This window comes from Melanerpes formicivorus, unplaced genomic scaffold (assembly GCF_026170545.1).
Source record: "Melanerpes formicivorus ecotype bairdi unplaced genomic scaffold, bMelFor1.0.p_v2 SCAF_34, whole genome shotgun sequence".
Lineage (NCBI taxonomy): Eukaryota > Metazoa > Chordata > Aves > Piciformes > Picidae > Melanerpes > Melanerpes formicivorus.
Genome location: NW_027142386.1, coordinates 7518541 through 7532807, shown reverse-complemented (window position 1 = coordinate 7532807; position 14267 = coordinate 7518541).

Below are 14267 nucleotides of genomic sequence, written 5' to 3'. Positions count from 1 at the left end.
ACACATCTAATAACCATAAAGAGAGCTTTCATTAGTGCTGAGCTGGAGGCTGGGACTACTGAGAAGATATTTATGGGGCAGACATGACTGCAGGAAACTAGAAGGTGGGCATCAGATTTATGATTTTGCTTCCAAGGTGGAGCAGAGGGGAAGGACCTTGTGCAGAGAGATCCAGACAGGCTGGCTCCATGGGCTGAGACTCAGCAAGGTCAGCTCTTGAGTGCTGCACTTGGACCACAGCAACCCCATGCAGCACTGCAGGCTTGGGGCAGAGTGGATGGAGAGCTGCTTGGTATCATAGTGTCAGAGTATCATAGCATCAGTCAGGGTTGGAAGGGACCACAAGGATCATCTAGTTCCAACCCCCCTGCCATGGGCAGGGACACCCCACACTAGATCAGCCTGGCCAGAGCCTCAGCCAGCCTGGCCTTAAACACCTCCAGGGACAGGGCCCCAACCACCTCCCTGGACAACCCATTCCAGGGCTTCACCACTCTCATGGGGAAGAACTTCCTCCTCACCTCCAGCCTCAATCTCCCCACCTCCAGCTTCATTCCATTCCCCCTAGTCCTATCACTACCTGAGATCCTGAGCAGTCCCTCCCCAGCCTTCCTGTAGCCCCCTTCAGATACTGGAAGGCCACAATGAGGTCACCTCAGAGCCTTCTCTTCTCCAGACTGAACAGCCCCAACTCCTTCAGTCTGTCTTCACAGGAGAGGTGCTCCAGCCCTCTGATCATCCTCCTGGCCCTGCTCTGGACACCTTCCAGCACCTCCAGATCCCTCTTGTAATAGGGGCTCCGGAACTGGACACAGTACTCCAGGTGGGGTCTCCCCAGAGCTGAGCAGAGGGGGAGGATCACCTCCCTTGCCCTGCTGGCCACACTTCTCCTGCTGCAGCCCAGGCTCTGGTTGGCTTTCTGGGCTGCAAGTGCACACTGAGAGCTCCTGGTGAGCTTCTCCTCCCCCAGCACCCCCAAGGCTCTCTCCTCAGGGCTGCTTTCCAGCCAGTCCCTGCCCAGCCTGGATTTGTGCCTGGGATTGCCTGGACCCAGCTGCAGGACCCTGCCCTTGGTCTTGTTGAACCTCCTGAGTTTGGCTTGTGCCCACCTCTCCAGCCTGTCCAGGTCCCTCTGGATGGATCCCTTCCCTCCAGCTGTCTGCTGCACCACACAGCTTGGTGTCATCAGCAACCCTGCTGAGGGTGCACTCAATGCCACTGTCCATGGCACCCACATGGATGTTGAACAAGACAGGTGGATGAGGACCTGGGGGTGCTGACTGATGGTTGGCTGACCATGAGCCAGCAGAGTGCTCAGGTGGCCAGGAAGCACAACAGCATCCTGGCTTGGATCAGCAAGAGTGTGGCCAGCAGGTCTAGGGATGTGACTGCCTGCTCTACCCAGCACTGGTGAGGCCACTCCTTGAATTCTGGGGTCAGTTTTGGGTCCCTGACTCCAAGAAGGTCATGGAGGGGCTGGAGCAGGTCCAGAGAAGGACAACAAGGCTGGGGAAGGGCCTTGAAAACAAATCTTATGAGGAGCAGCTGAGGGAACTGTGAGAGTGGTCAGGGATTGGCACAGGCTGCCCAGGGAGGTGGAGGAGTCCCCATCCCTGGAGGTGTTCAAGGAAGGTGAGGCCATGGCACCTGGGGCTGTGGTTTAGTGGCCATAGTGGTGGTGGGTTGAGGGTTGGGCTGGATGCTCTTAGAGGCTTCTCCACCCAAACCATTTCTATGACTCTGTGACTCTAATGACTCCTGCTTTGCTATTGGCAGCTCAGCAGCTCAGCAGCTCAGCAGCTCAGCAGCTCTGCTCCTGGTTCCAGATGCAGGTTCCAGGCCAGACCCAGCAGAAAGCAGCTGGCTGGTCCCTGCTGAGCTCCTGGCTGAGTCTGCTCTGGGCAAAGACTTCAGTCCTATTTTTGTTGCTGTTTGGTTTGTAATTCTCCTGTTTACAAGGTCCCTGGGAGGGAGGGAGGGAGGGCAGGTGTTGGTGCAATGAGTGCTCCCTTCGCGGTCTCTCTTTCACCGGCTGCAGCCAGGGTGCAGCCCCAGCTCAGCCTGCAAGTCCCTGCAAACCCACGTAGTCCAGCTCCACCTGGGGGCAGGCGGTCAGAAAGCCTCCGCGGCCAACCACCGTGGCTGGAGCTGGGACTAGGACCCAGATGGGGCCGTGGGACTGGGGGAGAACGGAGATTCGGGGAGAAGAGACGCTGGGGGAGAGCTGAGGCTGGGGGAGAACAGAGGGAGGCTGAGTGTGACCACTGCTGGTAGTGATGGGCTCAGGGTTTTGTCACAGGCTGACAGCAGAGCAGCCTCACCACATGCTGAGGGTTCTGCAGCAGCTGAGCACAACTTGTGGCTCTCTTTCTGGTGTCACTTGGCTCTGCTGGTTTAGCTGGGCTGAAGAACCTCCCCTGTGGGGCCAGAGTTGTGGCTGTTCAGCCTGGAGAAGAGAAGGCTGCAGGGAGACCTCAGAGCAGCCTTCCAGTACCTGAAGAGGCTCCAGGAGAGCTGGGGAGGGACTTTGGACAAGGGCTGGGAGTGCCAGGACGAGGGACAATGGCTTTGAGCTGGGAGAGAGGAGATTGAGACTGGAGATGAGGAAGAAATTCTTTAGAGTGAGGCTGGGGAGACTCTGGCACAGGTTGCCCAGGGAGGCTGTGGCTGCCTCCTCCCTGGAGGTGTTCAAAGCCAGGCTGGATGAGGGAGTTGGAGCTGGATGATCCTTAAGGTCCCTTCCAACCCAAACCATCCCATGATCTCAAGCTGCTTTGCTTCTGGTGGTCTCCTACCCCAGAGACAAGCCCCAGTGTGGGCTCTGCTGCAGTGCCACAGGTGCCCAGGAAGGGAAAAGGCCACACACGACCTGCCTGCGGGTCCCCAGCCAGCTCAGCAGCTCTGCAATTAAAGGCCACCTTCTGCTGATAGCTTCCTAATGGGGAATGGTTGAAGGAGGAGAATTAAAAGAAGCAGGGGAGCAGGACACAATTAAAAGCAGCAGCTCTGAGCTGGAGCCACGAATTGGCCATGCCTGAGCCCAGTCATGGTTGAGCAGAGCCATTCCACTCGGCGCTGGATTAACTCATCAGCAGAGAGCCCAGCATCTGATTCAATTTGAAAGACTACAAAATTATATTTCTCTGCTGATTTTCCAGGTGGCAGGATTAGATGTGGAGCTTTTAGTTTTGCCACTACTTCCTTTTAACTTAATTTGACAGGAATGGCTCCCTGCACAAGGCAACGTTTGGTGGGCGCTGCAGCAGGGCTAATGGAAGCGTCAGGGAAATGGCACAGCAGGAGGGGGGGAGCTTGTTTCCCTCTCTCTGGGAAGGCTCTGGGCTGGATAAACCACCAAGGAAAAATTCCTGGAAGAGCAGAAACCAGGGAAAGGTGCAGCTCTGATGGGATCTGTGCTGTGTGGGGCAGCAGACACAGGCTGGAGGGAAGGGAGGACATCGAGAGGGACCTGGACAGGCTGGAGAGGTGGGCACAGGCCAACCTCAGGAGGTTCAACAAGACCAAGGGCAGGGTCCTGCAGCTGGGTGGAGGCAATCCCAGGCACAAATCCAGGCTGGGCAGGGACTGGCTGGAAAGCAGCCCTGAGGAGAGAGACTTGGGGGTGCTGGGGGAGGAGAAGCTCACCAGGAGCTCTCAGTGTGCACTTGCAGCCCACAAAGCCAACCAGAGCCTGGGCTGCATCAGGAGAAGTGTGGCCAGCAGGGCAAGGGAGGTGATTCTCCCCCTCTGCTCAGCTCTGGGGAGACCCCACCTGGAGTACTGCCTCCAGTTCTGGAGCCCCTATTACAAGAGGGATGTGGAGGTGCTGGAAGGTGTCCAGAGCAGGGCCAGGAGGATGATCAGAGGGCTGGAGCACCTCTCCTGTGAGGACAGACTGAAGGAGTTGGGGCTGTTCAGTCTGGAGAAGAGAAGGCTCTGAGGTGACCTCATTGTGGCCTTCCAGGATCTGAAGGGGGCTACAGGAAGGCTGGGGAGGGACTGCTCAGGATCTCAGGGAGTGATAGGACTAGGGGGAATGGAATGAAGCTGGAGGTGGGGAGATTGAGGCTGGAGGTGAGGAGGAAGTTCTTCCCCATGAGAGTGGTGAAGCCCTGGAATGGGTTGTCCAGGGAGGTGGTTGGGGCCCTGTCCCTGGGGGTGTTTAAGGCCAGGCTGGCTGAGGCTCTGGCCAGGCTGATCTAGTGTGGGGTGTTCCTGCCCATGGCAGTGGGGTTGGAACTAGATGATCCTTGTGGTCCCTTCCAACCCTGACTGGTACTATGATACTGTGATCTTGGGTGGCCCACCAGAGCAGCCCCCCTCTCTGGGGAGGGTTTTAAGGCCAGGCTGGATGGGGCTGTGAGCACCCTGCTGTAGTGTGGGGTGTCCCTGCCCATGGCAGGGGGGTTGGAACTGGATGACCTTTGAGGTCCCTCCCAACCCTGGCAATTCTGTGAGAAGAGGAAAGGCCAAGAGCTGCAGCAGCATTTGCCATGGGGGGACACGGGCAGGAGGTTTTGCCCAGGTGTGGTCACAGCCATGGCAGCTGGAGGGGAAGGAAGGGTGGTGGACAGGGAGAGGGGTGGCCACAGGGCCTGGGAGCTGCCCTTCCTCCTGGCTTTGCTGATTAAGGAGCTCCTTTTTTGGCAATCTGAGCAGGAATTAAAACGTGGTTGGGAGGCAGCCTGGGGGGGAGGGGGGACACAGGCGAACAGCTTGTTCCCAGCTGGCTCAGCACTTTCCTGTTTGCAATTCCACCTACCAGAGCTCAAAAAAGGCTCCTTGAAGGTGGCTGGGTGCTGAGCTGACAGGTTCCAGTGGCCCCCAGTGCCTGGCAGGCTCTGATGCCTTTGCCTGGGCTACATGCTGGGCAGCTCTGCTCATCCCTCTGGGAAGGCAGTGGTGCTCCCAGGGTGCATCCCGCTGGAGAGTGGCATTGGAGCAGAGGTGGAGGCAGGAGAAGGCTGTGCCCAGGCTGCTTTGGGAGTGGTTGTCTGAGTGCTGAAGCCAATGAGCTCTCCTGGCAGATGGTTTTGCCTTAGGAGTTCAGCTCCTGGTGGTAGTTGAAGCACCCACAGGTGTGGGAAATGAAACAAATTCTGTGCAGACCCTGACAGCAATCTGGGCCAGGGGATGGAGGGCTCCCCCCAGCCCTGCTTTGTGACCTCCAGACAGCTTTTGGCTTGTTCATGCTCCGTGGGCACACCAAATCCCACCCAGAAACCTATCTCTCAGGTAAACACCAACGCATGAAAGCCACCAGCTGGCAGAGAGCAGCCTGCAGGCAGGACAAGAGGCAGCATTCAGGGCACCTACTCTCTTTTGGGAAACCATTCTTCCTCTGGGACAATTCCAGCCTCAGGTAACCTGATCCCTGCACACAAATCCCACTGCTCTTTCCTGCCAGCCCCTCAGCAGAGCACTTTGGCTGGCAAATGGTTTGGAAACCTGCAAGCCATGTGCTTACCAGAGGCAGCTTTCCCTAATGCCTCCCCAGCCTGAGATTTTCTCCCTGTGAATGCAACTAGGTCTCAGTGTCCCTGATTAGCTTCTTGTGATGAATTCCATCTGCCTGCCTGGGATCCACACAGACCTAAAAACCCTCAGCCCCAGCCATGCAGCTCACTGTTTTCATGCTGAGCTTTGTTCATGATGGGAAATCACTTAGAAAACAGGAAGCTCTTCCTTGTTCCACTCAATTTCTTGGGCTTATTTGCCATGAAATGTCACCTTCCCAGATGAAAGGCTGGCATTTATCACAATTAAGGGAGGCTCTGGCACATCCCTTTAAGTGAATCCAGGGTGCTTTTGATACTGAAGCTGCAGAGGGGTTTTTGTTGCTGCAACAAAGCTCCCTTGCAATCTATAACCCTCATCAAGCACACACAGCAGTGGCTGTGTGACTCCTTCCAGCGCTGCTGGCTGCAGAGAGCTGCTTGCCTGTGGCCGCAGGATTTGGCCCTGGCAGAGCCCAGGCGGGGCTGTAGCTGTGGGTTCATTGCTTCGGCTGTGCTGAATCAGGATTGTTCTTTGCAGCCCTTTGCATCCCGAGCGGAGCAGCCCTGCAGCCACGGGAGGGCGGCACCGCCGCAAGCTGCGGCAAGGCTGCTCCCGGCGTGCCCACAGAGCTGCTCTGGCTGGGAAAGAAAACTTCGGAGCGGGAGGGAAAGGGAGGGACCCTCAGATGTCCCTTCACGGCACTCAGGACGCTCAGGAAAGCCTTTTGGCCGCCGTGCCCAGGTTCTGCTGCTCGCGTTCAGGGTTGGTGGAGCAGAAGAGTGCTGGTGGGGCTCTCTAGCTTGGAGAAGAGGAGGCTGAGGAGGGATCTCATCGGTGCTCGCAAACAGCTAAGGGGTGGGAGTCAGGAGGATGGGGTCAGACTCTTCTCAGAGGTGTCCAGTGACAGGACAAGAGGTAATGGGCACAAACCTGAACAGGAGAAGTTCCATCTAAGCATGAGGAAGAACTTCATTACTTTGAGAGCAGAGCCCTGGAGCAGGTTGTCCACAGAGGCTGTGGATGCCTCCTCCCTGGAGGTGTTCAAGACCAGGTTGGATGAGACCTTGAGCAACCTGGCCTGGTGGGAAGTGTCCCTTCCCATGGCAGGGGGCTGGCACTGGAGGATCTTGAAGGTCCCTTCCAGCCCAAACCATTCTTTTGATTCTATGAAAAAGCAAATTGGTGCAGTGTGGATGTGGAGCTCTGGGGGTCTGAGGAGCTGGGTTTTGCTCTCTGGCTCCAGGATGCTCCAGCAGCAGTTCAGGAGCCCCCAGGGATGGGCTTTAAGGACATTCACACACAGTGCTCCTGCTTTAGACAAATAAAGTGAAAAAACGATGTAAATGAGATGGAATCTGCAGTTTCTGGCCAGGTGCTGTTGTGCTCAGCAGATCTCAGTACCCAGCTGATGTTTAACCTGAATCCTTGCCCAGGTAAATGGGACTTTGCCTGGGCAAGGGCTGTGTGAGGGTAAGGCCAGGCCAGATTCAGGGATGTTTTTCTCAGCTAAAGATAATTTGAGTTTGCTCAGTCGAAGCTCAGTCAGCAGCAGAGCAAGGGAGCTCTCTCCCAAGGTTTGTTTGGACAGCTCACATGGACTGTTTCTGGGAAAGGTCTCTTCAAGCAGCTGGGTCAGGGTGGGTGCAGCAGTGAGCTGAGGAAGACCCAAGCCCGTGGAAGTGTGGCCATGGAAGGAGGAGAAAGAGAGCTAGGAGTCCTCAAGGCTAGGCAGAGAGCTAAACCAAAGCAACATGGAGCAAGATGTGGGGGACACATTTGACTGAACCAGCCCAAGCCTGATCAAACAAGCCCCAAAGTGGAATTGCTTTATGAGCTTTCCCTTGGCATCGATCGCTGAGGACTTTCATCTGCAGCTGCGTGGGAAGAGCTCAGGCTGCACATGTAACTCCCATAGGATGGGGCTTTGAGTAATGGGTTAAAGGCCTGTCTTTGAACCTCTGAAGAAGGACCCAAACATGTTGATTACACAATGGGTTACAGAGAATCATGTTACAGCAGAGATGGACACGATTAGAGGGCTGAGAGGAGCACTTGGCCTAAAATAGTCCACGGAAGGGCTGAAGTTTGTAAGTTTGCAGTAAGCAAAACCTGCTGTGAGCAGCTGAGGGCAGAAGGGAGGTCAAAGCCAGGCTGGGAGACAGACTCTGCAGGTCTGCAGCTGAGAAGCTGGGCACTGGTGTGGGGTCAGGTAATACCTTGAACGGGCACTGGAAGAGGCTGCCCAGGAAGGTGGTGGAGTCCCCATCCCTGGAGGTGTTCTGGAAACCTGTGGCCACAGCCCTTGGGGACCTGGTTTGGTAGCCATGGTGGTGCTGGGTTGCTGGTTGAGAGTGGATGACCTTTGAGGGCTTGTCCAGCCAGAACAATTCCATGATTCAATGTCCTCTCCTTCCCAGGGGTGTGTGTTACAAACCTTGGCATGCTTGAGTGCAGGGCTTGCAGCGTGCCCTAAGTAAATACATGAGGCATAATGTAATAAGTGAGTGTGAGATTTACTGTGCTGCTGCTCCGGCTTCTCCGGTGGGTGCTCAGGAGCTGTGCTCGCTAACGAGCTCCATTAACTCCGCAGCGAGCAGGGCTCCGGCTGCCGGCTGCGGCGGCACCGCCTCGGGAACCCTCCCACCGCCTCCAGCCTGATCCCTCTTTTCCTGCTGTGGGGGTGAGGAATTGGCTCTCCCTGGCTTTAAGGAGGCAATTACTGCTCTTTGCCAGTAATTAAGGAGCAGAGGCACAGCCACCCGCCCCATCAAAGGGCAGGGTTCAGAGTCACCTCACAAACCCAGGCTGCTTTGGCACAAGCCCCAAGGGCCATCTGAGGTCTGCTGCTCCAGACCAAGCTTTGCCTTTGCTGTTCCCTTTGAGACTCTTTCCTCTGGAATAATGTGAATTGTTTTTGTAAGATCCTAGAACCACAGAGCCCAGCTCCCTCAGCTGCTCCTCCCCAGCCCTGTTCTCCAGACCCTTCCCCAGCCCTGTTCTCCAGACCCTTCCCCAGCTCTGTTGCCCTTCTCTGGACCTGCTCCAGCCTCTCAATGTCCTTCTTGGAGTGAGGGGCACCAAATCGACCCCAGTATGGGACATGTGGCCTCACCAAGTGCCCAGTACAAGGCACAATCACTCCCTTGGTCCTGCTGACCACCCTGATGCTGATCCAGACCAGGATGCTGGTGGCTTTCTTGGCCTCCTGGGCACAGACTGGCAAGTGTTCATCTGCTGTCACCCAGCACCCCCAGGTCCTTTTCTGCTGGGCAGCTTTCCAGTCACTCTGCCCCAAGCCTGGAGCATTCATAGTTTCATAGTTTCATAGTTTCATTCAGGGTTGGAAGGGACCACAAGGATCATCTAGTTCCAACCCCCCTGCCATGGGCAGGGACACCCCACACTAGATCAGGCTGGTCAGAGCCTCACCCAGCCTGGTCTTAAACACCCCCAGGGACGGGGCCTCAACCACCTCCCTGGACAACCCATTCCAGGGTCTCACCACTCTCATGGAGAAGAACTTCCTCCTCACATCTAGCCTGAATCTCCCCACCTCCAGCTTCATTCCATTCCCCCTAGTCCTATCACTACCTGAGATCCTGAGAAGTCCCTCCCCAGCCTTCCTGTAGCCCCCTTCAGATACTGGAAGGCCACAATGAGGTCACCTCGAAGCCTTCTCTTCTGCAGACTGAACAGCCCCAACTCCTTCAGTCTGTCCTCATAGGAGAGGTGCTCCAGCCCTCTGATCATCCTCCTGGCCCTGCTCTGGACACGTTCCAGCACCTCCACATCCCCCATTCATGGGGTTGTTCACCCCTCAGAAGCCTGCTGCTTCCTGAGGACAGCCAAAGGGAAAGGATCAACCTGGCAGGGACACACTGCTGCAGCTGCTGCAAGTGTGGTCAGGAATGGCTGGGGGTGGTGGTACCCAGCCCCAAAGAGCAAAGTGGGGATGGGGCTGCAGTGCTGCAGCAAGCAGGGCTGTACCTTGTGGTTTGGTCTGCATGGATCAGGGGGAGCTGGTCCAGGTGTCAGGGGTGGGGTTTTTTCCTCCTTCTCCTGCTGATTGCTGTTTCCAGAAGCAGATCAGGGTTTAGTCACTTGCAGGTTTATTTTCTTGCCAGGTAGCCAGGGGAAAATGTGCTCTTTGACTTTGATGAATGTCTCTCTCCACCCTCATAAAGCATTTTTACAAACTCTTTTTTATAGCTGCTGAACCACTCAGTGTTTAGGAAGAGCTGGGTAGTTGGAATCAGGATAGAACCAGTTTGTGTCTGGCAGCTCTTGCTGCAGAGTGGAGTCAAGGTTCTCACTTCCCTCCAACATCCTTCAAGTCTCCTGGATTTTTTCCATGGGCTGAGCTTGGGTCAGGATTTTGATGTGGCTTTGAGCTGTGGATTTGCCCTTGAACCCTCTGGCAGCCCCCAGCAATGGGCTCAGGAAGCAGTGCTTGGGTGAGGGTGAGTGGGTGTAAATCAGCCTCCCCAAAAGCCTGGCAGGGGCTGCAGTGGCTTCCTTGGCGTGGCTGGGAGGTGATCAATCCTGTCCTGTCCTGTGCAGTTTGGAGAGAGGGGGAGAAGAATCACATCTGGGTTAGAACTTTTGTAGTGCTCAGGATGGCAGGTGACCCTAAATAGGAATCCAGCTGGGGAATAGAGAACTGCTCTGCTTGGAAAAGGCCTCATCCAGTCCAGCCAGCAACCCAACCCCACCAGGGCCCCAGCTGCCATGGCCACAGGTTTCCTGAACACCTCCAGGAAGGGGGGCTCCACCACCTCCCTGGGCAGCCTGTTCTTGCTGCTGTCCCACAGCGTGATCAGGTCCTGGCTGAGGGTCACAGCTGGAGGGTGGCCCCCAGCTCGGTCCGGCAGCGTGGTGCCCGTGGGAGGGAGGCAGGGAGCAGGGCTCAGCAGGAGCAGCGCAGCTGCTGGGGCTGCTCCGCGCTGTTTCCAGCGGCTCTTTTGGGAACCAATTGCTTGAGTGTGAGTCAGCGACCCCCTGGCCCCGGGCCCGTGCTCGGTCATCCGACGGAAGCGGCTTTTCCACGGAGGAGGATTCCCAACAGTCCCAACAACAGTCCCGGCAGTTGCCGGGTTACCGGAGCCTCCCCGCGGCTGCGGCTCCCTCTGAGTGGGCGCTCGGAGGAGCCACAGTCCGGGAGGTGACGCTGGCTGCCTCAGCTCTGATTCACTGCCCACACCCTCCCCACAGCGCCATAAAATCCTCCGGGCTTGTAAGTGAGCCTCTCTGCCAGCCCTCCCGGCCCCAAACCACTCTGTGCCCCGCTGCTGAGCCCTCCTGAGCCCCCGTGCAGAGCAGAGGGGCAGATGAGGGGTGGTGGGGGCAGATGAGGGGTGGTGGGGGCAGATGAGGGGTGATGGGGGCAGATGAGGGGTGATGGGGTGTGATGAGGGGTGATGGGGGCAGATGAGGGGTGATGGGGGTGATGGGGGGTGATGGGGGGTGATGGGGGCAGATGAGGGGTGATGGGGGGTGATGGGGGTGGATGAGGGGTGATGGGGGGTGATGAGGGGTGATGGGGGTGGATGAGGGGTGATGGGGGGTGATGGGGGTGATGAGGGGTGATGGGGGGTGATGGGGGTGGATGAGGGGTGATGGGGGGTGATGAGGGGTGATGGGGGTGGATGAGGGGTGATGGGGGGTGATGGGGGTGATGAGGGGTGATGGGGGGTGATGGGGGTGGATGAGGGGTGATGGGGGGTGATGAGGGGTGATGGGGGCAGACGAGGGGTGATGGGGGCTGATGAGGGGTGATGGAGGCTGATGAGGGGACTGGAACATCTCTGATGAGGGAGGGCTGAGAGAATTGGGGCTTTTATGTCTGGAAAAGAACAGCCTGAGGGGAGATCTCATCAATGCTGATCAATACTTCAAGGTGGGTGTCAGGAGGATGGGGCCAGGCTTTTTTCAGGGGTGCCCAGTGACAGGACACAGTAATGGGCACAGATTTGAACAGCAGAAGCTCCACCTAGACCTGAGGAGAAACTCCTTTAATTTAAGGGTGGGAGAGCACTGGGAGGCTTGAGGGCTTTTTCAGGTCTGGGTGTTAAGATTCTGGTCACAGCCTGACTCTTCTTTTCTAGCAAAGATATATGGCAGCTGTGCCACCTCCTGTTGGCTACAGCACTTCAGAGGCTTTTCTTCTCATAAACAGCCTTGGCTGTCACTTCCAAGTGACACTGCAGCATCGTTTTGCTGCATGTGAGGCATTTGTGCTTTGAAAGCTCAGATCAGCTCCTTTCCACAAACCCCAGCCTAACCCAGCCACAAATCCTTCCAGCCTTACAGCTCCTCACTCACATTTAACACATTTTGTAGCAGAGGTTTGCCTTCTGCAACAGACTTTGTGTGTTTTCCTGGGAGCAGTGGGACCAGCCTGAACTGGTGCTGAGCTGGCTTTGCCTGCCTGGGCACCACTGCACTCACACTCCTTAGAATAATGGAATTGTTTGGGATGGAAAAGGCCTCTGAGAGCATCCAGTCCAACCAACAACCCAACCCCACCATGGCCACCAAGTGCCATGGCCACAGGTTTCTTGAAGACCTCCAGGGATGGGGACTCCACCACCTCCCTGGGCAGCCTGTGCCAATCCCTGACCACTCTGGCAGCAGAGAAACTTTTCTTCATCTCCAACCTAACCCTTCCCTAACACAATTTCAGGACATTTCCTCTCCTTCTATCACCTGAGACCAAGGACAAGAGCTCAACCTCCATCTCACTCCCACCTCCATTCAGGGAGCTGTAGAGAGCAATGAGGTCTTCCCTCAGCCTCCTCTTCTCCACACTAAACACCCTCAGGTCCCTCAGCTGCTCCTCCCCAGCCCTGTTTCCCAGTCCCTTTCCCAGCTTTTCTGCCCTTCTCTAGACCTTCTCCAGCCCCTCAGTGTCCTTCTTGAGTCTTGTGTCTGGTGGAGGCTGAATGGGTCCTGCTGCCTCCAGAGCAAGGCTGCACCACCTCCATCCCAGCCACTCTCCAAGCTTGGGCCTTCCCAGGCTGTAGTGGCAGGCAGGGTTTTGCCCAGGCCCTTGGTGTGCCACGGCAGTGCCCCAAAGCTGGTTGGCTCTGGCACCAGCTGGGTGTTGTTGCTGCTGGAGTTTCGCCACGCAAGCAGAAATTCTTTTAGCTTCCTGCTCGGCAGGGAGCAGAGCTTGGGAGCTGCCAGCCTCCAGCACCTCCCCTTGTGCTGTCCAGGGTGGGTGGGCAAGGCAGGGAGGAGCTGGCCTTGCTCTGGACCAGCAGACACTTGCCCATGAGTGCCAGCTTCCCTGGGTGCACCCAAGGTTTGCAGAGGAGAGTCTGTACCTTGGGGCAAAACAGCTGCCAGCCTGGCCAGGCAGTCAATTTTTAACCTGCCCCATTGCTCAACGGCATGGAAGGGAAGCTTGCCCAGGAGATATTGCCCTTGGCTTGGAGCACCCTGTCCCTCCACACACAAACACTGCCATGTGGGGTCTGGCCCAGCTCCACGTTGGACTCTGCTCCTGCTGTGTGGATCTGGTTTCAGCAGGAACCAGAAGGTCACAGCACTGCATGTTCAGACCCTGGGGAACATCTCCAGCCCTGAACACGGCAGACAGGCTGAGCTGTTCCAACAATATCTTCTCATCAGAGACACAGAAGGGTAGGGGATGGAAGGGACTTCTGGAGATCATCAAGTCCAAGCCCCTTGCCAAGGCAGGGTCAGCTAGAGAAGGTCACACAGGCACACCCCCAGGTGTGTTTGAATGCCTCCAGAGATGGCAAATCCACCACCTCTCTGGGCAGCCTGCCCCAGGCCTCCATCACACTGCAACTGGAGTTGTGCCTCCTCATGTTCAGATGGAACTTCTGATGTTCAAGTTTGTGTCTGTTGCCCCTTCCACTGTCACTGGGCACCACTGAAGACAGCCTGGTCTCATTCTGACACCCACCCTTACTGGTCAATAACCAGCATTGGTGAGATCCCCCTCAGCCTGATCTACTCCAGACTGAACAGCTCCAATTCTCTCAGCCTGTCCCCATCAGAGATGTTTCAGTCCCCTCAGCATCTTTGTAGCCCTTTGCTGTCCCTGTCCTTGACCCAGAGCAGTTTTCTGGAGGGATGGAGCTGGGTGTTTGATGGGGGGACAGAGACCATGGGACCTCTGTGCTGTCTGCTGTAACTGACCCCTGTGTGGCTCTGAGCTGCACTCCATGAGCTGCTCCTCACCTTCCCTGGTCTGTCAAACCAGAGCTTGGGAAAAAGGCTTCTGCTCAGTTTTGGTCCTGCCTTTCTGTGACTTCTACTCATCTCTGGTCCTGCATTTCTGTGGCTTCCACTTATTTCTGGCCCTGGGTTTCTGCATCTCTCCCCAGCAGCAGGGAGCCCATCGGCATGCTCCGGGCACAGCCGCCGAGCTGGAGGCGTCCGGCAGCCGCTCCGGTGCTCCTCTCTGCGGCAGAGCATCAGCGAAGGTAGATAAAATTAGCTGCTCAGACGCATGTTCCTCAGGATGCCGGGACAGAGGGACACCCAGTACAGCCAGTTTGACTCACGGAGAAGAATTAATGGAAACGCCCGGCTCCTGGAGGGAGGAAATTCCCTGCACAGCCTTTTCCTCCGTTTGTTGCGTGGGGAGGCTGACAATGGCCCCGCGTCTGGCGGCAGCGCTGCCGGCCGGCCGCAGGAATGCGGCACCCGCGGCACGACAGACACCGAGTCTGCGGCACCCAGCGCGCAGGAAGGGCCAGGCACGCCCCGGGGACCTGCCCCACACCTCCCGGCAC